This window comes from Eumetopias jubatus, unplaced genomic scaffold, assembly GCF_037043125.1.
Source record: "Eumetopias jubatus isolate StellerSeaLion01/CBP00866 unplaced genomic scaffold, mEumJub1_p1.0 scaffold_5, whole genome shotgun sequence".
NCBI lineage: Eukaryota > Metazoa > Chordata > Mammalia > Carnivora > Otariidae > Eumetopias > Eumetopias jubatus.
The window spans coordinates 47,810,936-47,822,560 of NW_028274811.1; the positions used below are offsets into that span (position 1 = coordinate 47,810,936).

The 11,625-nt window shown below is 39.2% G+C and overlaps 1 pseudogene; it reads right to left on the reverse strand.

Annotated features, from left to right (window-relative positions):
• Positions 1–204: 204 nt before the first annotated feature.
• Positions 205–1,292, reverse strand: LOC114224679 (glyceraldehyde-3-phosphate dehydrogenase pseudogene; annotated as a pseudogene).
• Positions 1,293–11,625: the final 10,333 nt, after the last annotated feature.

Sequence of the window (11,625 nt, forward strand, 5' to 3'; positions counted from 1 at the left end):
TTTATCGACCTTAACAATTGAACAACATCACTATATGTGATATACCTAGTTTTTTTTTTTTTTTTTTTTGGCTGGGTACAGTATACTTTATTGATGGTACATGACAAGGTAGGCCTCCCCAAGCCCCTCCCCTTCTTCAGGGGGTCTGGGATGGAAACGGTGGAGGTCGGGAGATTCTCAGTGTTTTGCGGGATACGTTGGGGCAGGGACTCCCCAGCAGCTGAGGGCCTCTCTCTTCCTCTTGCTCTCGCTGGGGCTGGTGGTCCAGGGGGCTCTTACTCCTTGGAGGCCATGTGGACCATAAGGTCCACCACCCGGTTGCTGTAGCCGAATTCATTGTCATACCAGGAAATGAGCTGGACAAAGTGGTCGTTGAGAGCAATGCCAGCCCCGGCATCGAAGGTGGAGGAGTGGGTGTCACTGTTGAAGTCGCAGGAGACGACCTGGTCCTCAGTGTACCCCAGGATGCCCTTGAGGGGGCCCTCTGAAGCCTGCTTCACCACCTTCTTGATGTCGTCATATTTGGCAGCTTTCTCCAGGCGGCAGGTCAGATCCACGACAGACACGTTGGGGGTGGGGACACGGAAGGCCATGCCAGTGAGCTTCCCGTTCAGCTCAGGGATGACCTTGCCCACAGCCTTGGCAGCACCAGTGGAAGCAGGGATGATGTTCTGGGCAGCCCCTCGGCCCTCGCGCCACAGCTTCCCAGAGGGACCGTCCACGGTCTTCTGGGTGGCAGTGATGGCATGGACGGTGGTCATGAGTCCCTCCACGATGCCGAAGTTGTCATGGATGACCTTGGCCAGAGGAGCCAAGCAGTTGGTTGTGCAGGAGGCATTGCTGACAATCTTGAGGGAGTTGTCATACTTCCCGTGGTTCACACCCATCACGAACATGGGGGCGTTGGCAGAGGGAGCAGAGATGATGACCCTCTTGGCCCCGCCCTTCAAGTGGGCCCCAGCCTTCTCCATGGTGGTGAAGACCCCAGTGGACTCCACAACATACTCAGCACCAGCATCACCCCACTTGATGTTGGCGGGATCTCGCTCCTGGAAGATGGAGATGGACTTTCCATTGATGACAAGCTTCCCGTTCTCAGCCTTGACTGTACCGTGGAATTTGCCATGGGTGGAATCATACTGGAACATGTAGACCATGTAGTTGAGGTCAATGAAGGGATCATTGATGGCGACAATATCCACTTTGCCAGAGTTAAAAGCAGCCCTGGTGACCAGGCGCCCAATACGGCCAAATCCGTTCACTCCGACTTTCACCATCCTGTCTCAGGGTCGCGGCTGGCACTGCACCAGAATTCGCGGCTGTCTGTCGAATGGGGAGGAGCAGAGAGCCGTGATATACCTAGTTTAAGCAATCACCAGTTTAGGTTCAGGGCTTGCAGAAGTTTTGCCAACTCTGGGTCTGAAACTTATTTTGTTCTTATCGTATATGAAGTTAGCTTATCCCACTGAAAAATAGGATATTTAAGGTATCAAGAGAAGAATAATTGACTTTTAGTAAAAGCACATATAATTGGGAAAAACATTTACTTGATGTGAACTGGGCTAATTTTTATGAGTTTATAAACCTTTCTTTCTCTTTGCATGAGAGTTTCTTGCAATATTGTTATTATTAAAATTATCACGTCAGTTCCTACATTAAAAGAGAATTACATTATTATAATTTCCAGTTGCATTTTTCGAGAGTTCAATTTTGAATGGCAAACCAAAACGGAAATGCTTTCAATTACATAGGGCAAAAAGGTAGAAAATGTGTACTAAAGTAAAAGTACTTTCAAAAATTACAGAAGTCCGTTCATGCAGGGAAAACGGACATGTGATATACCACTACCTGGAAACTCCAGTCACAGGCCCTAAAATAATCACATGTGGCCTCTAAGAGTCCAATATGATTACTTCTTTGAACCATCATCCAGAGAAGAAAAGGTAAATACTTCACCCCTGTCAACTCCTAATGGAGCAGAAAGCTTGGCTCAACAGTAGACTATGAAGCAAGAAATGTCCTCTGTAACTGCACCAACTAAAATGGTTGCCTTTTCTCAATGCTAAAAGATTAAGAGTAATAATAAGGTACTGTATTGCATTATTGATAACTATTCCTAGCATTAGTGAAAATGCCAGGCAAGAACCAGAAATCCTATTTTCACTTCTCATAGGCCAAAATCTCTTGCTTTATCAATTTTTATCCTTTATCAGCTACTCCCAAAACAGATGACCTCAAAGTGTCAAATGGTAGCTTCAAGCATGAAGAGATGTGAAATCCAAGAAAAGATAATTGTGGCTTTTAGATAAATGTAGGTCAGTAGCGTATTTAGTTTAGGTAGTAATTAGTATTTTTATTAATGTCTGCAACTTCGAAACGTGGTATCCATTTTGTCTTTAATGTTATTCATTGAAAGGTGACTATGTACTCAAGCACAGCATGGTTACAAATGATAGAAATACCTGGAACTGGTGATATAAGCTGATAGCTTCTTAGGAATTAGCCCTGCCACTAATTCGCTCTCTGAATATTAATGCCTTCTCAGCATAAACATTTCCCTGTCTTTTCAGGGAGAAAGAACTCAGTTTGGTTATACTTCCTTATTGAGTTCCTACAACACCCCAGCAAGAGGTTGAAATTATAGCTACTTCTATTTGGGTACATGCTTTGATAATCTAGAATCCAAGCAGACTTAAGAATCCTTTGGTGCAATCCTGACATCTCTACCTTAGTGAAGACCCTCTTACTCATCAGATGGGAGGGAAAATTGTCTTGAAAACTCTCCAATGTCACTGACTTTTATGAACCTAATCACAAAAACTAGTGGACAGCTCATGGATACAAAGAAGAATCTCATCTGCCCAATATTAGTTCTTTTAGAAAGCTTCTATTTCCTGTTTGAACTCTATAGCTACAGAAGGTTTCAGATAGGTCTGTAACTTCTCTGGTCACTGTTTTCCACATATACTTCTATAAACCTAAGTTCCCCCAGGTAAAGCCTGGATTTATGCACAGGGTGAAAAAGGCTGTCAGGTATGTGCTGAGACTTGACAAGTTCTGTGACAACATCATAACCAGAAACTGTGTGGCCAGTCATTGCAAGGTCACTTGATAGTTTGGCCATTTCTGAAGAAATGAGAACTGACGTAAAATAGACAACTCATTCTAAAATCATATTTGGGAAAATAGTTATGATGCCTGTCTCATGTAAAACAGAAAGCTTTTCAACTTATTCCCTCGGTGACATTTTCTATAAGCTAGGAATGTAACAGTGTTTTTTTCCCCCAAAGTTAAATGGATTTGAACTGATACTGCCTTATGTGGTTCTTCTTGTTAATCTATTTTATTCAATACTACTAAGAAGCAATGAGTGTATGAGTTTCAGGGACATAGTGAAGAGACCCATGAAATGGAAGAAACAATGGGAAAACAACAAGCAATAAACAGATAACTAAATATCACACAATTCCAGATAGAGATAATTTTCAGATAGAGACAGATGCAGAGTAGAAAATAAATCAAGACAATGAAATGTATACAGTGTGTTCATGCATGCACGCTCTACTTTTTTTGACTAAGTATCATTCAAGCAAAGACCTGAATGATGACAAAGAGCCAGCCATGCAAAGGTCTGAGTGAGTTGTATTATAGGCAGAGGGAAGAGCAAATGCAAACAACAAACCACATTCACTTAGCTTGAAGGTTAAATTCAATATAACCTATTTTCATGATAGCTAAATCTATATAAATAACATGAGCCCAGTAAAATTGCCTAAGATTCTGAAAAATCAAACTAGTCTCTGTGTCCCTGGTATTACGTCACAACACACTGAGAAGCCAAATGGGGGAAAACAAACAAACAGACATGGTATTAGGAGCATTTTGCCTTGCAAACTTCACATGGTATTATTTTTAAAGTGGATGGAAAAGTCAGGGTGCTCTTCTTTAGTAACTATTCTTTCATTACTACGGATTTTGCTTTAGACATTTTTCCCAATCTGTCATTCTCTGTCTTTGAAAATGAAAACTCTAGAGGATTCAGCACATTAATTTGTGGGTTTTTGTTTTCATTAATCTATCGAGTTATTAAACAGGCACAGTGTTCCCCTTCAGTTAAAATAAAGCATTTATGTTACTTGGCAAGAACTCTTTGACACTGTCACTGTATAAATAATAGATATACCACTCAAAAAAAAAAAAAAAAAGAAAGCAGTCTTCCTCTACTGACATTTGCTTCTTGCCAGGTTTTGATGCAAGACCAAAGAAATGGATTTGTGTATATATAATTACATGTTATAGAGCAGTTAATGTATTCACTATTATTCTCCAAGTTTTTAAAGGCCTAAGTGTCTATGCTCTGAATTCACTGGAAATAAAATTTGCATGTTCCTATAGTCAAAATGATTTGAACACACAACAGGAATAAAAGAGATGTTCAGAAATAATACTGACAGCTTCATAATTAAACTCTCTGCTAAGGGAGTAGTCTTTGAAACATGCATATTGGTGTTTGGCCAAGAAAAAAACTCCTGATGGCAATAAGTGGGTGTTTCTAAACTTGATTTCGAATACAGCTTTGAAAAGGTGGCTGTAAATGCTAGGGACTATATTGTTCAAAAGCAATCTAAAAACCACTTTGGAAACAATGTAAATGTACTAGGGACACTGGGAGTTTTTAGCACTGATGTATATAACATATGGTAACTTGAAGGAAAAATCATGGTTACACTCAGGAGGTAAAAGTAAAAATTCCCTTCTCAAAGAAACATGACAGGGTAATTTCAGAAAGATACCGAAGTGTTAAAAGAGCAGAGGAACAGAATTTGTTCTTTATTTTTTTCCTAATCAGCTAGAAATTTCTTTTAAGTATATTCCCCTTTGCTCTATTCCTTCCTCAAGTAATCCAGTAAATTTCATGGAGGCGGTTTCTAAAAGATCTTCTCTTCTAAGCCAAAGGGAGAAAAAAAATGAAATGCAAATAAAGGATAACTGGGGGGAAGCTAACAGGTTCTTTATTTTATTCCTTCTGGCAGTAAGAGTGGGAACCACTGTGGGCGAATTTGGATGGGCTCACCTACATGCTAGTGGGTATATTTACATCCAGTTAAGGGAAGAATAGCACTTAGAGGTAATGTAGAGGTGAATTTGAGCCTCAGAACTGAGCACAGAGACAAAGTCTACTTTATTAGACCAACTGGAAACAAATCAAATAAAGTTGGCCATATAACAAGAGGATGTGTGCTTCATCTTGGGCTGGGAAAGAGAAGTTGACTATTGGTAGGTAAGTCGAGTTTTTATTTCAGTGCTACTCACAGTCTTCGCACACTGATTTCAGGGGAATTATTTGCATAATTCGAAGGAGAGAGAGGGTGCTGTGTTAAATATATGTCATTTAATCTTTTTTTAAAAATAGATTTCATCATTTATTATGATTATTCTGTAATCTTTTTTGATCACTCTGAAGACTCCTGGTTACGATTCTGGGCACAGTGTGACATTCACCTGAGCAGGCAGGAGGATATCCCTAGAAGATGAGAAAGGGGATGCAGGTGCCTAGGGAATTCCACAAACATAGAAAACAGCACAGCATGGAGCAAAAGGGAGAAGCCAGAAACCCCCTCCTTCAGGGACCCACATGATTGCTAAAGCCAGCTCCCACTGGCAGAGATTTCCATCCCCAAGTCACCCTTAAGATGCAAGCTGCTTGCCATGCTTATGGTTAGCAAGAGTCTGGGGTATGGAGGCTGGAGTCTTTTCTTGTTTAACATTAAAAGGTGTTCTCTTGAATCACAGACCTGTACCTCTGAAACAAATAATACATTATATGTTAAAAAAAAAAAAAGAAGATAGCAGGAGGGGAAGAATGAAGGGGGGGAAATCGGAGGGGGGAGATGAACCATGAGAGACGATGGACTCCGAGAAACAAACTGAAGGTTCTAGAGGGGAGGGGGGTGGGGGTATGGGTTAGCCTGGTGATGGGTATTAAAGAGGGCACGTTCTGCATGGAGCACTGGGTGTTATGCACAAACAATGAATCGTGGAACACTACATCAAAAATAATGATGTAATGTATGGTGATTAACATAATAATTTTAAAAAAGGTGTTTTATAAACTAAGAATGTAAGTCAGCACTCTTTGGGTTTTTAAAACATGATTGAACTGGTCAGAGAGGACCTCGGTCCACTGACATCACCATAATAATGGAAGATCCCAGAGAAGCTGCCTGACTTGGGTGCTGAAGTTGAAGTTTACGCATGCCTGTAAGCCTCAACCTATGAATGACCACTAATGTTCATTTTTGTCCGTGAACATACTACAGTGCTGACAAAATAAGAATTCCCCTAATGGTAAATTATTAGCTCAAGTCTCTAGGTAATCTTTAGTGCTGGGATAGATAACCTTTTTTTCTGGTGAGAAACGGACACTGTAGTGATGTCATCTGATGGAGTGCAACTGATACATTATCTGGCCTATGGGTCAGAACTGGAGAGAAGTGTTAGCTGCAATTGAACTTGAAACATTAACCCAGGATCCTGAGATCCAAGGCTGCATTGCAACCACAATTTAGGCTGAAGGTACCTCAGGAAGGTAGAATACAGATAAGCCAAAGGAATCTATTAGAACACTTTCCAATCAGTAAACAGAGCAAAATAAGAGATGGGTATGGAGAAGGAAAATCTGAGGGAGTCCTGGTTACATCCCCTATTCTCATCTGGATCATGATATAGGGACTAATTTAATATATGACTGTTTAAGTGGAGGATTCCAAGATGGATTGTTCATTTTATATCTTGTCTTTCAAGTCCTGGATTAGATCTCTTTCTCTCTCTCTTCTCCTCTCTTCCCCCTCATCCCGTCTTTATCTCTCTCTATCACTGGGTGATGACTGGTATAAGCATTTCTGGTTCCATGTTTCAACTGTGCAGACCCAAATTTGCCCTCCAATATAGAATTATGATAACAAGACTGGGGAAAATGTATCTAAAATCAAATCTGTAGTTTAGCCTTATCAGTAGTAACGGTGATATTTTGGTTTCCATGTGTCTGTTACACATATTTACTTCTCCATGGACCCCATATCAAATTATGGAGAAGAGACAGGTGTGATTAATTATCAACCCCAAATCCCAGTATTTGTGTATGGTGATTCTGGGATAGGAGACGTGCTGTTGAGCATGGCAGTTTCAGACAAAATGTTCTAATACGTTAGCTTCTGTTACAAAAACCTGTTGACTAATTCCTCAGCAAACCATTGTTCCTTTTCTACTGTCTCCCATCTTTCACTAATCGTGTCAAAGGGCCTGATCATTGAACTGGGGAGTGGGGAGGAGTTTGAGCCATCTGATCATTGTGTAGCACAGAATTTTTTAAGGGCAATAGGATGCATTCCTTAATCAACAAACTGAATTCCTCCCGAATAATAGATCTCTTTTTGGTACTGATTGTAAAACCTGCAATATGATAGATAATAGCTTATTATTTTTCTTCACTTCCTCAAATGTTCTCTAAGTTAAATACAGGGACAACACCTATTGATGAGTAAAATACCATAAAATGAATGTGTGTGTGTGTTTTCTCAAGCTCTGTGGTCTATTTGTCAATTGCCTCATCTGTAGAAGAGTACTCAGTTAGCCATGTTGTCCCATTGCATTAGGTAGTCAATAAATAAGGCATACAAAAAGGGAACACATCCACTCCCTCTAGATTACTAAGCTTCCTTTGATATAAGGAATCGTGTCAAAGATCAGCAGGTAAGAACCAGAAAGTAGTACATAATTCATCAGATTTTGGTGTTACAACATCTCTGAATCCCCCCATAAATTGCCCATATTTTGCTTTCTTGACTACTCTTCCAGGAAGTGGAGTCAACTTTAATGCTTATGCACAAGGGGCAGGGGCTCCCTTTCTCATTATAGATGTGCCTAAGATTTAGGTTATTAATCAGGCCAATGAACAATACTCCATTACTTTCTACAGTAGGATTTTAAGGGCCACCTTTTTAAATTGCACCACTTTATACCTCTTCTTTCCTTAAAAGTTGTGGGGTGTCAGGGTGGCACAGTAAGTTAAGCTTTCAACTCTTGGTTTCAGCTCAGGTCATGATCTCAGGTCCCAAGTCAGGCTCTGTGCCCATCAGGGAGTCGGCTTGAGTTTCTCTCTCCCTCTCCCTTTGCCCCTCCCCCCACATGTTCATGTTCTCTCTCTCTCTCAAATAAGTAAACAAATCTTAAAAAAGAGATAAAAGTTGTAAACTAATGGGCCCTGATTTAACGGACAGAAAAATTGATTCATTTTTAAAGTTAAACTCTTTATTTTGAGCTAATAATAGATTCATATGCAGTTCTGTGAAATAAGATGGAGAGGGCCTATATACCTTTAACCCAGTTTCCCCCAAAAGTCACATCTTGCAGAAACAATAGAAAAGTATCTCAACCAGGATATCTACATTGCTACAACCTGCCAATTTTATCGACAGCCTTATTTTATATTGCATAATTTTAACTCAAATTGTGTTGGTAAATCTGATTATTTATTATATTTATAGATCTACATAATAGTATGGATTTTAATCATCTCTCTCAAAATTGGGCCTGCATTCTACCTGTAAAATTAGGCTAAAACTGAGCAGCATTTTTATTATCCAACATAAATTCTTCATTTTGTATCAGTCCCCAGCTACTCCAGGTTTTTCCTTAACAGCTAGCTCAATTCATCATTTATGTTCCTATGGATGTCCCTCTTGTAATCTGTTTGAGAAGTACCTAATCCCTATGTTACCATGTCTATACCCCAGTGTGCTAAACCTTGTCAGTTATCCGGCAGAGGGCATTCCACCCCTGCCTGTATTCAGCAGTAGCCTGGAAGACTGAAGGTACCAACAGAAAGGTAACTGGAGTCCTTAGTGAAGCAGGCTAAATAGTTCTCAGATAGAATAATGTCACCAGATAAAAACAAGTGCAATTATAAATGTCAAACGAAAAATGTTTTATTTCCACTCCTGACTTTTTCCCTGAGGTCTAAACATATTTGACAACCTACTTGACATTTCCACTTGGAAAGAGAACATGGCCAAACTTATACCAAAACATGGAATTGCTACCTTCCTCCTAAACCTCATAGTCCTCATTTCAGTAACAAATTTCACCATGTATCTAATTGTTCAAGCCAAAGACCTGGAAATCTTCCTAAATTCATCCCTTTACCTCAAATTAACCTAACCTAACCTTCCTTCATATCAAATTCATCTATACGTTTTATGGGCTGTGTCTCCAAAACAGATCTTTAGACTATTTACCATCAAGGTAACTCATCATGATCTCTTACCTGGACTGGTGCACAGCTCCCTAACTTGTCCATCTGTTTCCATTTTTGCTCCTTTAGAAATCCATCCTATGTATATTTTGCCAAAGAAGATATATAGATAGCTAATAGACACCTCCACATCACTCATCATCAGAACTGCACTGAGGTATCACCTCACACCAGTCAGAAAGGCTAAAATCAACAACACAAGAAAAAACAGTTGTTGGTGAGGATGCAGAGAAAGGGGAACGCTCTTACACTGTTTGTGGGAATGCAAGCTGGTGCAGCCACTCTGGAGAACACTAGGGAATGTTTCTCAAAAAGTTAAAAATAGAACTACCCAGTGATCCAGCAATTGCAGTACTAGGTATTTACCCAAAGGATACAAAACGCTGACTCGAAAGAATACATACATCCTGATGTTCACAGCAGCTTTACTGACATTAGCCAAATTATGGAAAAAGCCCAAATGTCCACTGACTGAAGAATGGATAAAGAAGATGTGGTATACACACACCCACAACCACCCACCCACACACCTACACCCCCCACACAGGAATATTATTCAGCCATCAAAAAGAAAGAAATTTTGCCATTTGCAACAACATGGATAGGGTTAGAGTATTACACTAAGTGAAATAAGTCAGAGAAAGACAAATACCATATGATTTCACCGATATGTGGACTATAAGAAACAAAACAGATGAGCATAGGGGAAAGGAAAGAGAGGCAAAGCAGAAAACAGACTCTTAACTGTAGAGAACAAAGAGGGTTGATGGAGGGAGGTGGATGGGGGATGGGCTAAATGGGTGATAGGTATTAAAGAGGGCACTTGTTGTGATGAGCACTGGGTGTTATATGTGAGTGATGAATCCCAAAATTCTATTCCTGAAACTAATATTACACTGTATGTTAACCAACCGGAATTTAAATAAAAATTTGGAGAAAGAAGAAGAAAAAGAAACAAAATAACAACCAGAAGAAAAAGGTATATATGGCCAGGAAAATGAAGAATGCAAATCAGGATCACTCACCAATATCTTTAAAGTACAGAAAGAAAAAAAAAAAAAACTATGAAACTAGAATGCTATACCCTCCAAAAATATGTTTCAAGAAGAATTCAGAATCGTAAAGACAATCTAAAAGCAGACAAGGAAAAAAAGAATTAACTAAAACATGAAAATATAAAACAAATACCAGTGTGATTGACTTCAACATAATCATACAATTAATCATATTAAATGCAATTTTTAATACTTCCCAATTAAAAGACAGATGTCAAATTAGATATAAAAGCAAGATCCAATTAACTGTCTGTAAGACATCAGTTACATATAAAGATACAAACAGAGGTTAAGCATGGAAAAAGATATGCCAAGCTAACTGTTAAAAGAGAGTTAAGTTTAACTGTTTTATGTAAGACACAGTACATTTCATAGTAATGAATGGTATCAGGGATAAAGAAGGTAATTTCATAATAAAGTTACCAATTTATTGGGAGAACATAACAGTTCTTAATGTTTATGGGGCTAATGCCAAGTGCTTCTAAGTACATGAATCAAATCCTGATAGAACTTCAATGAGAGGGGCGCCTGGGTGGCTCAGTCGTTAAGCGTCTGCCTTCCGCTCAGGTCATGATCCCAGAGTCCTGGGATCGAGCCCAACATCTGGCTCCCTGCTCAGCGGAAAGCCTGCTTCTCCCTCTCCCAGTCGCCCTGCTTGTGTTCTCTCTCTCACTGTGTCTCTCTCTGTCAAATAAATAAATAAAATCTTAAGAAAAAAAAGAGAAGAGAACTTCAATGAGAGATAAATTCACAATTATAGATACAAATTTTAACACCCCATTCTAAATAATGGTACAAAGTATAGCATATGTGATCAACACTCTCAACCAAACTGCCCTAGAGCGCTCAACCAAATAACAGCAAAAAATGCGTTCTTTTCAAGTGCACATGGAATATTCACCTATATAGACCATACACACAGTCATAAAATTATTCTGTATAAAGGATTCAAATATGTCAAATATATTTTCTTATTATAATGGAAATCAAATATCAGTAACAAAAAATTGGAAGATCTAAAATATTTGAAAAGACAAGTAAAATATATCTTAATAATTACAGATCAAAAAAGGAATCAGAAAGTAAATAGGCAGTATTTTGAGCTGAAAAAAATGAAAACATTAAATACCAAAATTTATGGTGTGCAGCTATAGGAATGTTTATTTTATTTTTTTAAAGATTTTCATTTATTTATTTGAGAGAGAGAGCACACAAGCAGGGGAAAGGGCAGAGGAAGAGGGAGAAGCAAACTCCCTG